The sequence below is a fragment of the Pan troglodytes genome, chromosome 9, assembly GCF_028858775.2.
Source record: "Pan troglodytes isolate AG18354 chromosome 9, NHGRI_mPanTro3-v2.0_pri, whole genome shotgun sequence".
NCBI classification, from domain to species: Eukaryota; Metazoa; Chordata; class Mammalia; order Primates; family Hominidae; genus Pan; species Pan troglodytes.
The window spans coordinates 37,263,711-37,280,478 of NC_072407.2; the positions used below are offsets into that span (position 1 = coordinate 37,263,711).

Consider the following 16,768-nt stretch of genomic DNA (forward strand, 5'->3'; position numbering starts at 1 on the left):
GTGTATTTCTGGCGGAGGGGGCATGGAGTGAGGTTCAGAACAGCAGAGCCAGGCTGACGGATGCTTCTTTCGCGGGAGGCTTGGCTTGCGGGACTCCGGGTCGGGGCCGCACGGGCTGCCAGGCGGGCTCCGGGCAACAAGGGCGCGGCTGCGGACTGGCGGGCGGACCCCGGGGAGGGGCTTCACGGAGGCGCCGCGGCCGGAGCGGAGCGGAGCCGCCCGGGCTGGGCGCGCAGCGCTGCCGGGCGGGCGGTGGCGCTGCGGAGGCGGTGGCCGAGGCCGACGGGCGCGGAGGAGGGGCCCGAGGCTGGGGCGGCTGGTGGCAGCTGCCTCAGTGACGACTGCCGGCATCGCGGCGACCTGAGGAGATCAAGCCGCAGGCCCCGCCGTCGCCACCACTCCCGCCAGTCTTCCTTCTCCGCTCCCGGCCGGGGCGTCAGGAATGGGCCCCAATCGCCGTGGGCCCCGCACCCTGCGTCGCCCGTAGGCCCCAGTAGCCGGAGGCCGACCGGCCTCCCACTACCCCTCGCCCTAGCCAAGCCGTCCCCACCCCAAATCCCCGGGAAGGAAGATGAGGGAGACGGGCCCGGCGCTTAGCAGCCAGAGCAGCAGCAGCAGCAGCAGCAGCGGTCGGGGGAGGGTGTTTCGCCGTTTCCTCTCAGCCGCCAGGACAAGATGGCAGCGGCCGCGGAGAGGGGCTGAGCCCGGGCTGGGTGGTGCCGCCTGCTGAAGCGCCTGGCTCCCGGTCCCCGGCACGGCCCTGCGCCCCACCCCGGACATGCTCAGGGCTGCGGCCGCCCGAAGAGGAGAGAGCGCGGGCCTCTAGGAAGGTAAGGGAGTCGAGCGAGGGGCGCCGCCACCCCGGGGTGGGGGGATCGGCTCCGTCTGCGGGCTCCGCGGCCAGCGGACCCCAAGCCTGACCCGGGCCTGGCCCGACACCTCCGGCGCAGCCCGCACTCATTGCGCGTCCCGTGCCCCATCCGCATCCCCAGCGCTCTCGTGCTCCCAGTTTCCGCCCTAGCCCCTGCAGTGTGGCCCGGTATGAGCCGCTCCCTCGAAGCCGGCGCCACGCCAGGCCCTGGGCCGCCGGACGCGGGGGCCGTAGCCTCCGGGAAGCCGCGCCTGGCCGGGGCCCGGGGGCCTCGGCCCCCCCTCCCCCTGCCAAGGTTGCGCAACGGCTCTTCCCAGCAACCGAAGTTTTGTTTAGTCCCACGGGGAGCCTCTCTTCCCCCTCCGCAGTCCTAGGCCGTAACTACGGAGATCCCTTTCCTTTCATTAAGGGGAACAAACACAAACGCGCAGGCACGCAGCTTGAGCACCCCAGCCGATGGCCGCGTCCCGGGCTTTGTGGCCCCGTCCCCAGCGTCGCGGAGCAGCGGGTTTGCAGGGTGTCAACTCTGGGGACGTGCGTGCGTGTGTGTGATTGTTGGGGAGGAGAAATGTGATCCGCGGCTCCGCGTCCCCAGCGGCGGCGGGAGGAAGGCGTGGCGGCCGCGCGGCGGGGCTGTTGCCGGCTTCTCTCGTTACGGTGGCTGCCGCCCGCTTCCCTTCGCCGCACTGGGAGAACTGGCGGAAAGACTTTGGATGAAAATGTCTGTTTCTCTGTCGGGAGGGAGACGGCTGTTGTAAAATGGTATGTGGCTCTCGGGGAATCCTGTTGTTCCCCAGTCTCATCTCTGCTTGAGGAATTGCGCTGAGAAGTGTGTGCGTAAATTACCTTGGACTTGTTACAGAGTAGTCGTAACACGTTCAGGCCTTGAACCGTGTTTTCACAACCTCTTACTGCCCTGTTAGGGAATTTGTTTTTCCACCTGTCGGTTGGCTGCTTCTAATTATAATAAGGGGCTTCTATTAGCAACAGCAAAAAATTTCAGTTTATCGTCCAGTTTAGAGGGAAAGCGCATGGTTGGCTCTATTGTAAACTTTGTTTTGATGTCTGTCTGGTACAGGGCCGGAAAAGTTAGCTGGCAAACCAGTCTGTGCGTGTGCTTTTGCGTACTTTCTAGTAGTTTGGAGATCTGCTGACACTTTTTCCCTTTTTGCTATTTTAGGTATTTGCTTTTAGCTGTAGCTTCTGAAGTGGGAGTACTTATATTCATTCAAACCATCTCAGTTAATTTCAAAGTCTTAGTTGCTGGGCTCTTTAAAATTTTTAAAGAGGTTTCCTTTCTGATCAAATTTTTGATGAAAAGTCTTGAGCCGTAACGGTGGTTACTGCTTACCCAACTAAGACATTTTAATCCTATATTATTTAATTTTTCAGAAGCTGGTGAAGTCTCACCATATGTTTGATAAGTCTAGATTCTGCTTATGTTTGCAAGTGCAGTGCTAATTTTATACAATGAGCAATGATAAGGTTTAGATAGGTCATGATTAAACTTAGTATTTTAAGTAAACAAAATATGACTGACCTTTTGTAAAAAAAGTTTTCATAGTTTTATTGATTATCTTATGCTTTCGTGCCACTTATCAGTAATTGCAATTTTACCAGCCAGATACAGTTATTTAGTTTTAAGTCAATGAAATATTTCTTGGTGTATTTATGGCTGCATTCATAAAGTGTAGAGGACTTTTATTTCTGAACTATAATGCTTAACCTGTTTGAGATTTATTTTTCTTTTTTGAAATTTACTTATTTAAAATTTATGTTAAGGCAGAGATGTGTTGAAATATTTGTGATGTTTGGGCATGTCGTTGTTTTTTTTTTTGTACTTATGGAAAAATTTGTTCCTTAATTCCCCCCTCCGCCGCCCGCCCCCCGCCCCAAGGGGATCTCTTCTAAGAAAAAAGTATTTGTGGAGAACCTTAGATTAAAACTGTTGTAAAAAAGTAAGATGAGTTTGAAATCTAGAACAGAACTGGCCATTAAATGTTTCAACTTTATATTTGGGCATTGCTGACTACAGTAGCTAAACATACATATTAGGCAAGCAGATCATAACATGATAAGTCAGCCTTAGTTTATTGTCAAAATATATTTTCCATTGAACTAGTCATTACCTTGCTTATAAACTGGTCATTGGCTTTTGGGCATGGGATTTTAGAGTCACATTAAAATGGATGGTTTATATGAGATACTTCTTCTTGTAAACATGTTTGAAAAGAAGCTGTAGATCATACTCTTAACTTTTTGGATACCATAAAATAGGGTGTAAATTACAGACGTAGGTTGCTGTTGCAAGTATGGCGTGGGCACATAGGTTTTTATGTTTAATGCAAGATATGGAGAGCCTCCCTGCACCCCCTGCAACTTAAAAAAGCAGCAGCTATCAAATTAATTTTTTGATTGAACTTTTGTTTTTAATATTTGATGCATGAACCTGAAAGCATATGGAAAGGAGGAAAGGGAAAATGTAAATTTCAGAATGCCGCAATATTATTTTTCAGACCTGATTCACATCCATTTCATGGAATGCTAGTTTGCATGTTATTTTTTATTTGAATGCTAGTACGACTTATCCTGGTAACTTTTGAAGTTAACTTTATTTTACCAGGTAAGAGAGTTAACTTATTAAATGTTATTTTCATAGCAACAGTTTACCAAGTATGATGATAAGGTAAATTAGAATTGCACTATTGGTGGTTAATTCAAAGGCATAAAAATGTAGTTCCCATTGGAACCTCACATTTAAGTTTGGAGATGAAAAGATGTCATGGTAATATTTAGATTCAAAGATATTCTAAGGAAATTCTCCATATTTAAAAATCCTTCCAGAAGTTGTTATTCCTGACTCTTAACTCTTAGAGGACACAGAATAACTTGATTTATCGTTGCCAAAATAAGTATTCGTGTTGTAGCTGTCCTGGTTTTCTGATGTCCAAAGTTGAGACTCCCAATGTGGTATGTTTAACTTGGAAGTTACTTCTGAAGACAAACTACTAAAACTTTGTTAAAATGGATGACTCTATCAGTGTGTTTATTTTTTAAAAGGTATTATTCCCCCCCCCACCCCACACTTTTCACTGGGATGTAGTATTTCTCTTTTTTAACTTGCTGAAAGCTTTGTCATGGAGAATCTTTTGTGATACCGGTGTAAGTCTAAAGGGGTTATATGTATATATATATATATATATATACATAAAATATATATTATATATAAAAATATATATAAAATATATTATATAAATATATAATATATAAAATATATATTATATATAAATATATATGTATTTTTTTTCTTTTTAAACTTTTAGGTTCAGGGGAGCATGTGCAGGTTTGTTATATAGGTAAACTTGTGTCATGTGTGTTTGATGTACGGATTATTTTGTCACTCAGGGACTAAGCCTAGTGCCCAATAGTTATTTTTTCTGCTCTTCTCCCTCCTCTCATCCTCCACCATCTGGTAGGTCCCAGTGTCTGTTGTTCCCCTCTTTGTGTCCATGTGTTCTCATCATTTAGCTTCCACTTATAAGTGAGAATGTGTGGTATTTGGTTTTCTGTTCCTGCATTATTTATTAAGGATGATGGCCTCCAGCCCCATCCATGTTCCTGCAAAGGACACGACATCATTCTTTTTTTATGGCTGCATAGTATTCCATGGTACATATGTAGCATATTTTTAAAAAATCGAGTCTTCCCATTGATGAACATTTAGGTTGATTCCATGTCTTTGGCCTTGTGAATAGTGTTACAGTGAACATATACATGCATGTGTCTTTATGATAAAACAATGTATATTTCTTTGGATATATACCCAGTAATGGGATTTCTGGGTCCAATGGTAGTTCTGTTTTTAGCTCTTTGAGGAGTCACCACACTGCTTTCCACAGTGGCTGAAGTAATTTACATTCCCACCAACAGTGTATCAGCCTCCCCTTTTCTCTGCAACCTCATCAGCATCTGTTATTTTTTGACTTTTAATAATAGCCACTCTGACTGGCGTGAGATGGTGTCTCATGGTTTTGATTTGCGTTTCTGTAATGATCAGTGATAACCTTTTTTTCATGTGCTTCTTGGCCACACGTATGTCTTTTGAAGAGTGTCTGTTCATGTGTAAAGGAATTATTTTAAATGTCCTAACTGGTTCTGGATCCAGCTGCTTAAAAATATATATCTTGCCTAATACTTAAGCAACTTATATTAAGAATATATATTTGGAGAAGTACTGAGTCAGTGGAGGCTTTTAGGATAGTCAGTACTTATGTGGCCTACTTAAGGAAGAATGTCACTTCTTTTGGTTGGCTTGGTATGTAGTTAAGAGTGGTTTGGAGGAAGAACAACTTAATATTAGTGTGCTGCTTCTGTAGCTTTGCCATAGATGTTCTTTGGGACCTTGTCTTAGTCACTTGTAGGACAAAGATAGAATAGATATTTGGAGGATGTATGTTACACATTTATAAGTTTGTCAAATGAAACCTTGAGCTTTTTGGCAGACCAGGCTGTTCTCAGTTGATACTTGGAACATATGTTACTAAACAAAGGCAGCATATTGTCTGGATTCTGAGACACCACTGTTATGCCAGGGACCTAGAGCCTCTGTTCTTACTGTGTGGAAATTAAAACAACTGGATGAGTATTGTCAATATGTATTGTATTTTTAGGACAGCATTTGTGGTTTGGAGACAGTTAAGTTATTAAGCAGATTTATTTTGTCTTTTATATTTGGCAGTTAATGCCAAGTTAGTACTTGAGAAGGCTCTTTTCAACAGAAAGTCCTTGAAATGGAGCAAACTGAGGACCATATTTTTGACCTTAAATGTATTTTGTTACTTTAAACTAATTTCTCTAATTTTTATATTTGATCTTTTCTCTTTTTATATTTATTTTTTCTATTTTTGTATTTATTTTTTCATTTACAGACAGGGTTTTGCTCCATGGCCTGGGCTGGAGTATAGTGGTATGATCATAGCTCACTGCAGCCTCAACCTCCTGAGCTCAGGAGATCCTTCTGCCTCAGTCTCCAAATAGCTGAGACTACAGGAGGTATCGCCACCATGTCTGCTAATTTTTTCATTTCTTTTTTTGTCTTTCTAACATGGTCTTGCTGACACCTTGAATTTTTTCATTTTTTGTAGAGACGGGGTTGTGCTTTGTTGCTCTGGCTGGTCTTGAACTCCTGGGCCCAAGCGATCCTTCTGCCTTGGCCTCCCAAAGTGCTGGGATCACAGGCATGAGCCACTGTGCCCGGCCCAATTTCTCTAATTTTCTAAAATAATGAGACCTTTCCCATTCTGTAGGAGACTGAGTGGGAGAGTGGGTGGTGAGGCAGGGGAGACTGGACAGTAGAAGGGAGAAGAGCTTGGTTTAATTGGATTTGGGAGACTGAAATCTGCTTTAATTAATTAATTAATTTTGAGACAGGGCCTCGCTCTGTCACCAGGCTGGTGCAGTGGTGCGATCTTGGCTCACTACAACCTCCGCCTCCGGGATTCAAGTGATTCTCATGTCTCAGCCTCCTGAGTAGCTGGGATTACAGGTGCCTGCCACCACACCTGGCTAATTTTTGTATTTTTAGTAGAGATGGGATGTTGCCATGTTGTCCAGGGTGGTCTCAAACTCCTGGCCTCAAGTGATCTGCCCACCTTGGCCTCCCAAAGTGCTGGGATTACAGTAAGCCACCGCGCCTGGCTGCTATGATTTTAAATGTCCAAGTTGCTGGAGCCCAGAGTTCACTTAGTGAAAAATTGTAATAGCTTGAGGGAAAGATTAAGTCAGTAACCTGCTAAGTGATCAGTCTTGTGAAATAATAGCATCTCGTTTATCATCCTTGACCTCAGTTTTTAAAATCCCTCCCCCAACCCCTTCCTCTTTCTGTCTTTTGTTTCTTCAATCTGAGAGACTTTTCCTTAAGGTGGAGTTTGGGGGAAGATAAGCTTTTTCTACAATTAAAACAAAAAAAAGTCTTATGTTCCAGGACTAATCTGAAGCTGCAAGTGTGAAGACTATAGAACATAATATTGCTGTTAAAATGAGTTTGAGTTATAGGATATATCCTTTTAGTTTCTGGAGATCTTAAAAAATAAAACTAAGATACATCATGTATGAATTAAAACTCAGACTTCTGATATCTATGTCTGTCACACAGTCCTTTTCACCTTCTTCTGAGATAAATATCTCTTAAAGACTAGATTTCTAGGTACACTTTTACCTTGCATTTTCTTCGCTGCTAACCTTGTCTTTTTTTTTTTTTAAACAAAAAGGTCACACTTAAAGAAAAGTGGATATTTAGAAAAGCATAATAAAGGAAAACGTAGTATTTGCTCATTTGAGCTGTACTTCTAAGTTGTGAAAGACTTATTCTTTCATATAATTCTTGATCATGTTGAACGCAAAGGATTGCCAAGGCTGGTGAGATAGAATTTCTTTTTATTTTGAGGAATTGTTTATGCTGGAACACCTTTTCCCATCCAAGTACTGATGAGGTCTGACCCTGCTTAGCCTCCAAGATCAGGCAAGTTCCAAGATCAGAAACTTTTCCATTTCTAATCTAGTTGGAAAAAAAACAGTTTAGATTTGATAGGCATTGAAATCAATAGAGTATGAGGCGAGCTCCTCACCCTAAACATTTTGTAGCTTTTATAAATTATATTTGATTTAATATGGATTACCAAGAAAATTGTCTTAAGAATGCTAGAAAATAAAAACTTGGCTGTATTTGGCTAGACAGTTATTTTACTGTGGAAATTTTAGAAAGTATTTGATTTGCTAAAAACAAAAAATGTTTATTTCAAATTCTTTAACTTCCCCCTACTTGGTTGTATATTATTTATAAGCATACAAAATATTTTAGAGTTTTTAAAAACAAAATAGTGAACTTGAAAACATTTGCAGGAAATAACTTTGCTTATTAAATATTTCCTACCCTATAAATTGGCATATAAAGGCCTAAAGGTGCCAATTTTAAAATCTGTTTCAACTTTTTAAAAGCATATTTCAATTACATGTTATCTCTTTAATAATACAGAGAGTCTGGTAGGTTTGGTAAACTATACGACTTTAGATATATAATGCTACAGTTTTAAATAGTTAATGAGATAGATTAGAGTGATAACATTGAAAACTGAACCTGACTTTCTAGACATTTCTTCCAAAGAATGACTTAAATTAATACTTCTGAAGGCTCTAGGTATGTAATTTATTACAATTTCTATTGAGTTTAAATAGGGTATAGTGACATAAAATCACAATGAAAATTACAGGTTATGCTGCTATATAACCTATAGCTATGATGCTGTGCTATATTCTCAAAGCCAAATAAGAATGTTTTGGGCCAACTTCTAATAAGACATTTTCAATGGAGACAGTAAGATGTCTCTGCAGTATATTGGTTGTAGTTTTGTATTTTAAAGTTAGGTAAGAATAATATTGGGTTCAAAAATAGTGGATTTGTAATCATTGTTTAATGTGCTTTAAATATTTTTTGTAGCTGATCACAGACTGTGGCCACAAAAAAGATAGAAATTTTATTATGACAGATAATGATAAAGTATTTGTATGAAAACTATTTATCTTATTGGCCAGGCACGGTGGTTCATGCCTGTAATCCCAGCACTTTGGGAGGCTGTGGCGTGTGGATCGCTTGAGCACAGGAGTTCAAGACCAGACGGGGCAACACGGTGAAACTCCATCTCTACAAAAAATACAAAAACTAGCTGGGCATGGTGGTGTGCACCTGTAGCCCCAGCTACTGGGGAGGCTGAGGTGCGAGATTACTTGAGCCCAGGAGGTCGAGGCTGCAGTAAGCTAAGATCGTACCACTGCAATCCAGCTTGAGTGATGGAGCGAGACCTTGTCTCAAAAAAAAAAAAAAAAAAAGCAAAATGGGCCGGGCACGGTGGCTCACGCCTGTAATCCCAGCACTTGGGGAGGCCGAGGCGGGTGGGTCATGAGGTCAGGAGGTCGAGACCATCCTGGCTAATGTGGTGAAACCCAGTCTCTACTACAAACAAAAAAAATTAGCTGGGTGTGGTGGCGGGCACCTGTAGTCCCAGCTACTCGGGAGGCTGAGGCAGGAGAATGGCGTGAACTCGGGAGGTGGAGTTTGCAGTGAGCCGAGATTGAGCCACTGCACTCCAGCCTGGGCGACAGAGTGAGACTCCATCTCAAAAAAAAAAAAAAAGAAAACAAACTTATTTTATCTAGTATATATTTGAACGTCCACTAAGTGCAAGGTACTGTGCAGTGAACGAAGAGACTAACACGTGGTCCCAGCTTTGAGCAAGTATATGATAAGTGAAATTAGCTGAATACTGTAAATTTTCTTTTATATTTGTATATGTGCACCTAAGTTAGAAAAACACTGCTTAAGAAAAATGATTAACAATAGCACATTCAAACTTCTAGGCTGTTTACTTTATTAAATATGAAATATTTAAATAAATGATATTAAAATAGTAGCATTCATGTTAAAGTTGTGTGTTATTCACTGCTGTTCTTGCAGTGGGTAAAATCAAAATAAGTCATTGAAAAATATGAACACTTCTGTAATCCCAGCACTCTGGGAGGCTGAAGTGGGTGGATCCCTTGAGGCCAGGAGTCTGAGACCAGCTTGTGCAACATGCAGAAACCTTTTCCTACCGAAAAACAAAGAAAATATAAAAATTATTCAGGCATGGTGGTGCATGCTTGTGGTCCTAGCTATTGGAGAGGCTGAGGTGGGAGGATTGCCTGAGCCCAGGGAGGTCGATGCTGCAGTAAGTAAACCATGATTGCGCCACTGCACTGTAGCCTTGGAGACAGAGTGAGACCTTATCTCAAAAACAAACAAACAAAAAACCAAAAAACCCTAATTTTTAACTTTATTCATTTTTTTTTAAACTTTGCCAAGTCCTGATGGAAAAAAATATTACCAGTTTTATCTTGTGACAAGTGTTTTCATTAAGGCTAATCAGTTTTATAGTTGAAGTATCTTATAGAGATAAACTGTATGTTAATTTAAATAAAGGAAGGTCATATTTCTCAGATGTGGCTAGTAATATAGTTCTCTTGTTTTCTCGTGGTTTTTTCTTCTGGACCTGTACAGTTTTCACATTGCCTGAGGGAATTCTATTAGGCTTGCCCTTTCTAGCTATATTTCCTTTCTCCTAAATTTAGAATGTAGAGCCCTTTAAACCTCATTCCTATGCCAACCTGTGGAAAGTAAACAAAAGGCGAAAACATTTCCAGTTTTTTGTTTTTTTTTTTTTTGAGACGGGGTCTTGCTCTGTCCCCCAGGCTAGAGTGCAGTGGCACGATCTGGGCTCACTGCAACCTCTGCCTCCTGGGTTCAAGCGATTCTCCTGCCTCAGCCTTGAGATTACAGGCAACTGCCACCACGCCCGGCTAATTTTTGTATTTTTAGTAGAGACAGGGTTTCACCATGTTGGTCAGGCTGGTTTGGAACTCCTGACCTCAGGTGATCCGCCCACCTTTGCCTCCCAAAGTGCTGGGATTACAGGTGTGAGCCACTGTGCCCGGCGCACATTACAAGGTATTTTTAAGAATGTTGAACCTGCTAGCTGTAACTTACTTGAAACCACTACACAAAAGGAATATTATTATTATTATTATTATTATTATTTGAGACGGAGTCTCGCTCTGTCCCCCAGGCTGGAGTGCAGTGGCGCGTGATCTCGGCTCACTGCAAGCTCTGCCTCCCATGTTCACGCCCTTCTCCCGCCTCGGCCTCCTGAGTAGCTGGGACTACAGGCTCCCGCCACCACGCCCAGCTAAAATCTTTTTGTATTTTTAGTAGAGATGGGGTTTCACTGTGTTAGCCAGGCTGGTCTCCATCTCCTGACCTCGTGATCCGCCCGCCTCGGCCTCCCAAAGTGCTGGGATTACAGGCATGAGCCACCGCACCCGGCCGGAATATTATTTTTGTATTTCATTTATGTAAGTTAAAAGTGTGTTTAACTTGGAGTCCTTAAAAGCAGAGATGTGAAAATGGCAAGTATTTTATTGTTTGGCTCCTAGTACAATTGTATATAATACAGTATTCTTGGCCAAGCTTGGTGGCTCAAACCTTTAATCCCAGTACTTTGAGAGACTGAGGCCGGCAGACCACCTGAGCTCAGGAGTTCAAGACCAGCCGGACCAACATGGTGAAACCCCATCTCTACTAAAAATACAAAAATCAGCCGGTGGGCGCCTGTGGTGGTGGGCGCCTGTGGTGGTGGGCGCCTGTAATCTCAGCTGCTCTGGAGCCTGAGGCAGGAGAATTGCTTGAACCCAGGAGGCGGATGTTACAGTGAGCCAAGATGGTGCCACTGCACTCCAGCTTGGGCGACGAGTGAAACTCCATCTCAAAAACAAATAAGCAAACAAACAAAAAACAGTATTCTTAATTAAATTTGACAATTTGGCAATATTTTGATATTTTATACATGTGTATTTAAAATTGAATTCTGGGCCGGGTGTAGTGGCTCAAGCCTGTAATCCTAGCACTTTAGGAGGCTGAAGTGGGAGGATTGCTTGAAGCCAGGAGTTCAAGACCAGCCTGGGTATATAGTGAGACTCCATCTCTATAAAAAATACAATTACCTGAGTGAGGTGGTGCATACCTGTAGTCCTAGCCACTCGGGAGACTGAGACAGAAAGATCATTTGAACCTAGGAGTTAGAGGCTGCAGTGAGCTAGAATTGCACCACTGCATTGCACCTTGGACAACAGAGTAAGACTCCGTCACCAAAAAAAAAAAAAAAAAAAAAAAAAAAAAAAATTAAAAAAAGAATCTTGTATGAAAAGGTGTTTGGTATGATAACATGATTAATTGCCAGTAGCCTTGAACAGAAAATTTTCGGGAGTGTTTGCCTTATGAGTTGCCTTCTCTAAGCCTAGTGTGGCATTTCTGAAACTATTTCTAGTGGCCACTCTATAATTTCTCCTTAAAGTATCTCAAAATCTGAAATCTCCTTAAAGTATCTCACATCTGAAGGTCTATCTAGCTTGAAATGATTTTGCATTAATTCTATTGGAAGAAAATGAAATACCTCAACTTCCTAACCTATTAGAAGTTAATATATAACATTTTTGGGAATGTTATACTTTCATTTAAAAATATGAAATCGTATCTGAACTGTTCCTTAAGTTTAGGGACCATGCTCTTATCTGTTTTTATGTTCCCTAAAGTGTATAATAGATGTTGGAAAACAAATATATTACTATTATAAAAGGAGTCAAATACAGACATATGATACTCAACTTACATACCTTAATCAACGTGTAGCATCTTTATTGCATAGCTTGGCAGGTACCTGACCTGACCAAGCAGTTGTGAACGTGTCATCGACAAACTTAGCTTCTCAAAACCCTCCTTTACTCCTGCCTCTTTTTTTACTTCTAACAGATGAGTCGCTTTCCTTGATAAAGGTCAGTAGGTATGACCTTCTCCCAGATTTCCAACCCTTTACCTCTGGACTTAATTCCAACAGTACACACTTTGGGATTTCACTCCTCTCTCAAGGAAAGAAACATCTCTTCATTCCCCCAAGATTACTCACTATTTTCCATGTGGGCTTCATCCAGAATTGTGTTTTTCAACAGCTGGAGCTTGTCCAAAAACTTAAAGTTCTGTTTTTTTTCCTGCTTTTTTTTTTTGACAGGTAAAATTATATATATTTATTGTGTACAACATTGACTCTTTTTCCTTCAGCTTTTTAACATGCCCAAGTATCTGAGATCTTAAGCAACCATGTTTTAATTGTGCCTCTTCAAGTCTAGGGTCCTCTGTTTCTTTTTCTGTTTCTTCTAAACTTCTTAAATGTGTTCTCTGGCCTCTACTTGGATTTCTGTTCACTTCATAGCCTTTGGCAGTATAGTTCTGTCTATGCCACTTTAATGAGATTGCTCCTACTAAGCTCCCCTGTATTTTTTTTTATTTATAGTTTATGTATTCCTTCAGATAATTGTTTACAGTGTCCCCTACTCAGTTCTTAGCTTTCAACCCATATTTTGAACCTCCTATTCATTTCCGTATTTTTCCCTTACAGGTACCTCAGAATTACCTTATTTCTAAATCCTTTGCCTAGATTCCCTATCTAGCATCCTCATTTCTATTGCCCTGTGTGTGTGTGTGTATTCATGTATATGGTTTTTTATTTTTTTTTAAGACAGTTTCGCTTTCGTTGCCCAAGCTGGAGTACAGTGGTGTGACCTTGGCTCACTGCAACCTCTGAATCTCAGGTGAAAGTGATTCCTCTGCCTCAGCTTCCCGAGTAGCTGGGATTACAGGCACATGCCATGACGCCTGGCTAATTTTTTGTATTTGCAGTAGAAATGGGGTTTCACCATGTTAGCCAGGCCGGTCTCAAACTCCTGACCTCAGGTGATCCACCTGCCTCATCCTCCTGAAGCGCTGGGATTACAGGCGTGAGCCACCACGCCTGGCCTGCCTTTTGTTTATGTTTGAAACCTTATTTATTTATTGTTTTTTTGAGACGGAGTCTGTCACCCAGGCTGTAGTGCAATGGCGCGATCTTGGCTCACTGCAACTTCCGCCTGCTGGGTTCAAGCAATTCTCTTGCCCCAGCCTCCCAAGTAGCTGGGATTACAGGTGCCTGCCACCACGCCTGGCTAAGAAAATTGAGAATGTATGAAAACTTACAGTAAAAATAAGATATTAAAAAGAAAGAATGTGTAACAACTGTATGAAACTGCTTATTACAACTTTATATGAACAGTGAAAAAAATTGGAAAAAAAGCAGTCCAGCAAATTATGATATGCACATAGGATAGAACATTATGCTGCTATTTAAAATAATAATAGTTGATTAGAGTCTGGGTGTGGTGGCTCATGCCTATAATCCCAGCACTTTAGGAGGCCGAGGTAGGTGGATCACTTTTGCACAGGAGTGCAAGACCAGCCTGGGCAACATGGTGAAACCCTGTCTCTAATTAAAAAAAGAATAAAAAATGTGATAAGAAAAAGAATAAGAGGAAACATTGTTATATCCAGTTATCATGTATTTTAATTTTAAGCATATGATAAAACATTTAACTGACTTGAAGGAATTAGGTTCTTTTCCCTGAATATTTTGTAATTTTATAGTAATTGAATAACTTCAAAATGATTGCTATACTGAAATTTAACCTCTTGTTAATGTGAATGATATATCTTTTCATGATTTTATGGCAAAATACTTTAAGTTTTATATTAGTCTAGTATACCAATTCCTAGCAGTATGATTCCAGGTAAATGATACTGCCTTAGTGGTAATTTTTATTCACTCAAATTGCAAGGTTCTATGAATAAATAGCATTCTAAGTGTTTGTTAATATGATAAATAATGATATAAATGTTTTGGCGTATTTCATCCTGTATAGTGAATATGCAATCATTATTTTCATATCTGAGATTCTATCTAGTTTCTTGTGCAAATGCCTAAAAAATGGTGGCTGGGTGTGGTGACTCACGACTGTAATCTCAGCACTTTGAGAGGCCAAGGTGGGCACATTGCTTGAGCCCAAGAGTTTGAGACCAGCCATGGTGAGACCCCATCCTAACAAAAATACAAAAAATTAACCGGGTGTGGTGGCATGAGCCTGTAATCACAGCTACCAGGGAGGTTGAAGTGAAAGGATCACTTGAGCCCTGGTGGTCTAGGATGCAGTGAGACATGATTGTGCCACTGCATTCCAGCCTGGGCAACAGAGCAAGACCCTGTCTCAAAATAAATAAATAAATAAAGTCAATTTTAGTTACTATTCGAGAATAGATTTCTAATCAGTAAACTGTAACTACTTGGCAGCCATTTTCAGTCTAATGAGGAAGCACATTTTTATTTATGGGATCAATGGCTACTTAATTTTAAACTTAAAATGTGTTAGCTGTTAGTTACATATGCAACTTAAATTTAAACTTTCTTAATATCTTTCTTTTTTATACATTGATGGTGTATTTAAAAAAATCGCTTCAGCCAGATAATTATGAAGAAAACTATTTTTATCATTATCATTATAGTTCTGATATGTATGGTTTTTAGTATCATGCATTGATAGTGTGACTTTTTACACTAACATAAAGAAAAAATCTGTTTTTCTATGACACTTTCAGTGGAAGAAAAATAAATCTGTAGCCTTGCTAAGTCTATCTCAATTTGTGGTTTTAATGCACAGCTTATAAGCAACTCAAAAAATGTGTCACTTAAAGTTAATGATTAGATGTAGTTAGGGCCAGGTAGAAGCAGTTGTAATAGATTTTTAAGAATTCAATGTCGTGGCCGGGTGCAGTGGCTCACGCCTGTAATCCCAGCACTTTGGGAGGCCGAGGCAGGTGGATCACTTGAGATCAGGAGTTAGAGACCAGCCTGGCCAACATGGTGAAACCCCATCTCTACTAAAAATTCGAAAGATTAGCCGGGCGTGGTGGCAGTTGCCTGTAATCCCAGCTACTCAGGAGGCTGAGGCAGGAGAATCGCTTGAACATGGGTGGTGGAGGTTGCAGTGAGCCGAGATCGCGCCACTACACTCTAGCCTGGGCGACAGAGTAAGACTCCGTCTCCAAAAAAAAAAAAATAATAATTCAGTGTCGTTTCTTTGTGGGTACTGTCTTGAGAAGCTGCTTGTTTTCTTAACTCTTCAGATTTTTGTAAATTACATTGTTGTTCTTTAGTTTTTCTGGCTTTCCTAAGGAGACCTGTTGCAAGTTTCTGCTGTATCACCTTCCTCAAAGTTGTCATAAGAATGAGAGAGATCTTTCTCCTTTCCTTTTTCCTTTTTTCCTTCCTTTTTCCTTTCCCTTCCCTTCCCTTCCCTTTTCCTTTTTCCTTTATTCTTTTTTCTTTGTTTTTGATGAAGTCTCATTCTGTTGCCGAGGCTGAAGTGCAGTGGTGCAATCTCGGCCTTTCCTCCTTCTCTCCCTCCCTCCCTCCTCCCTCCCACCCTTCCTCCTCCCTCCCTCCCTCCCTCCCTTCCTCCCTCCCTCCTTCCTTCCTCCTTCCTTCCCTCCCTCCCTCCCTCTTTCTTCCTCCCCTCCCCTCCCGTTCCCTCCTGTCCCCTGTCGAGATGAGGTCTTGCTTTGTCACCCAGGCTAGAGTGCAGTGGCAGGCACTATCATAGCCAAGCAACCTCAAACTCCTGGGCTCAAGGCATCCTCCCAAGTAGCTGGGACTATAGGTGTGTGTCACCGTGCCTGGCTAATTTTTTTTTTTAAATAGAGATGGGGTCTTGCCATCTTGCCCAGGATGATCTTAAACTCTTGGGCTCAAATGATCCTCCTGCCTACGCCTCCCTATTGTCTCCGACTTGATACCAGAGAGTTTCCTGAAGCCATTGTAAAGGGCCGTCCTCAGTTGACAAGATATAAGTGACAGTTAAACTTTGAAAATTAAAAAGAGTATTTCCACATTAGAAAGGCTTTGGGCTGGGTGCGGTGGCTTACGCCTGTAGTCCCAGCACTTTGGGAGGCCGAGGCGGGCGGATCACGAGGTCAGGAGATCGAGACCATCCTGGCTAACACGGTGAAACCCCGTCTGTACTAACAATACAAAAAGAAATTAGCCAGGCGTGTGGTGGCAGGCACCTGTAGTCCCAGCTACTCGGGAGGCTGAGGCAGGAGAATGGCGTGAACCTGGGAGGCGGAGCTTGCAGTGAGCCGAGATCACGCCACTGCACTCCAGCCTGGGCGACAGAGTGAGACTCTGTCTCCACAAAAAAAAAAAAAAAAAAAAAAAAAAAAAGATTTTGGACAATACTTTGCAAAATTCCTTAAAAAGGGCATTTATATAAAGTGGAATGTCTGGCAACTACAGCCTGAGTAGAAAGAAAACATAATTGTAGAAATTAAAAAAATACTTTGAATTTAGCAGTATAAGACATATTAGGACCCTATAGGATCTTAATAGAATTTGG

At 41.9% G+C, this 16,768-nt stretch overlaps 1 protein-coding gene across 10 annotated transcripts in view; it reads left to right on the top strand.

Moving 5' to 3' along the window:
* Nucleotides 1-692: 692 nt before the first annotated feature.
* The window catches only part of HIPK3 (homeodomain interacting protein kinase 3), a 99,436-nt gene continuing 83,360 nt past the window's right edge, over nucleotides 693-16,768 (top strand). For 6 of the 10 annotated variants that reach the window (XM_001144457.7, XM_016920647.4, XM_001144535.7 and 3 more), the window contains exon 1: nucleotides 693-830. The gene's annotated coding sequence lies outside the window, so the exon portion shown is untranslated. Of the gene's footprint in view, nucleotides 831-1,205; nucleotides 1,634-16,768 lie in introns of those variants that run through there. The other 4 variants (XM_009460195.5, XM_003313024.6, XM_063782832.1 and 1 more) reach the window with 2 other exon arrangements.